The sequence below is a fragment of the Mandrillus leucophaeus genome, unplaced genomic scaffold (genome assembly GCF_000951045.1).
Source record: "Mandrillus leucophaeus isolate KB7577 unplaced genomic scaffold, Mleu.le_1.0 Scaffold147, whole genome shotgun sequence".
Classification (NCBI taxonomy): Eukaryota; Metazoa; Chordata; class Mammalia; order Primates; family Cercopithecidae; genus Mandrillus; species Mandrillus leucophaeus.
This window is the reverse complement of record NW_012101443.1, coordinates 2,853,469-2,855,610: the sequence shown is the minus strand read 5'-3', so window position 1 is coordinate 2,855,610 and position 2,142 is coordinate 2,853,469. Positions and strand designations below refer to the sequence as shown.

Here is a 2,142-nt window from a genome sequence, read left to right as displayed (position 1 = left end):
AATAAAAACAGCTTTACTTCTTTCTTTCTAAATTGAATGAGTTTTTTTTCTTTTACTTGCATAGCTATACTGGCTTGAACTACCAGTACCATCTTGAATAGAAGTAAGAGGAGACATCTTTGTCTTGTTCCTGATCTTAGGAGAAAAACATTCATTATTTCACCATTAAGTATGTGGTTGGTTAGAGAATTTATGTAGCTGTTCTTCCTTAGATTAAGGAAGTTCCCTTTTATTTCCAATTAGCTGAGAGTTTTTATCATGAATGGATATTGGATTATAATAAGTGCTTTTTATGTATCTAGAATTCTTTCTAAAATATAAATTTAATTATTTGCTTCTTGCTTAAAATCTGTCAAATGCTTCTCATCAACTTTAGAATAAAGTTGAAGTTTCTTATCGTGGTATATATCTTCCATGATTTTTCAAAACGTACTGTAATTTATTTTACCATCAAACTATTTATGGTTCTAGGAATGTACCAATGCTATTTCAGGCCTCTGCAAATATCCGCTGTGAATATCCTTAGGTCCTTTTTATTTTGAATATTATCTTCCTTACTCCCTAACCTTTAAACTTGTCCTAGATACCTAATCATTCAGATGAACTCCAGCTGCCATTTAAAACTCAACTGAAACATCATTTATTTTGGGATCACTCTCTCTCTAGTGTTAAATCTGTGTTGCGTTCATGCCTCTATCATTGACACTACTACTCTACATGTAATTATTTGTTTACTTCTTTGTCTTCCCAACAGATGGTAAGTAACATAAGAGAGAAGACAATGTTCAGCAAAATGCTTAACACAAAGTAGGCTCTCAATATAAATGGAATAAAGTCTATGAAACTCTTTGAAGACTGAAAAGTTTTACAAAATAATTTCTTTACAAAACTATGACATTAGTTTTTTAATTACATTCTACTGTATAGCTGTATTCTTTTCTAGAAGTGACTAACATAATACAAATATTTATAAGAAATCCATATCACATATTACAATTATTGTCATCATGTATCTGCTGATGCACTTAAAGCCAATGATACTTAAAGCCAATGTCAAATAGGGCCCTACCAGTACCATGTCCACCTGGTCCCCACCAAACACATTAACTCATTTAATCCTCATGAAAAGCTTATGGGCACGTCCTATTGTTATCTCTATTTTACAACTAAGGAAACAGGAGCACAACAAATTCAATCACGGAACAAGAAGTAGTAAATCTGGCCATTTGAACTAGGCGGTTCAGCTCCTGAGCCTATTCTTCTCATTTCTATGATATATTTAATAACAATCGTTACAGAGCACAAGATACTGTTTTCATTTTCATTTCTTTAGTCATATTCACATAGCATAGTTATATCTAATTATGTTGCATGCGAAGACCAAGTATGGCTCCCAAATTCCCTGTAGTAGGATTATAAATATATTTAAAAAGGAAAGGAACATAGAGGGAGGCTACTTGAAATGTTCACTGACAACAAATAACTCACAATCCATAGCTTTACAAACACTGGCTTAAAACTTAACATTCCTTCAATTCAGCATTTTAGGAAAAACTATCAAATAAGGGAATGTAAAATAATTCTATCTAACATGTTAGGTTTTATATGCTTATCCTACAGTTGCAATGACACTATTGAATCTTTATATGTTGGGAGTGTAAAATTTTCCATAAAACTGGAATACTCTCCCTAAGTAAACTCTACTTAGGGAGAACAGAATAATTGACAGAGAATAACTTTAAAAGTGACTCCCAATAATAAGTATTTTTAATAACCTCCTGGTCATTTACTTTTAAAGAAAGTAAAGACATTTAAAAGACTATATAAAGAAGTTACCTTCAAATTGAACAGAACTTTTTTGTTTTTTTCTATCTCTGATGCTTGTGATTGTTGTTGCTTTGCAACTTTCTCTACAGCATCAGCTAACGAACTTGTGTCTTGATTATCTACAATTAGACAAAAGAATAAAGTATATAATAAAAATTAAAATACAGCTTTTTTTTAAGAAAGTTGTGTTTATTTACTCAAAATCATTAAATATTTGATGCTTTTGCCTCTAAACTAAATTTAGAATTAGGAATTTTCCCTTGCTGATATAAACAAAACCAAAAGTAAAGGCAACAATAATAGGCAATTCAAAGT

At 31.0% G+C, this 2,142-nt stretch overlaps 1 protein-coding gene across 1 annotated transcript in view; it reads right to left on the bottom strand.

Moving 5' to 3' along the window:
• The window catches only part of CCDC122 (coiled-coil domain containing 122), a 36,824-nt gene that overhangs the window by 33,941 nt on the left and 741 nt on the right, over positions 1-2,142 (bottom strand). The gene's annotated exons all lie outside the window — the stretch shown is intronic.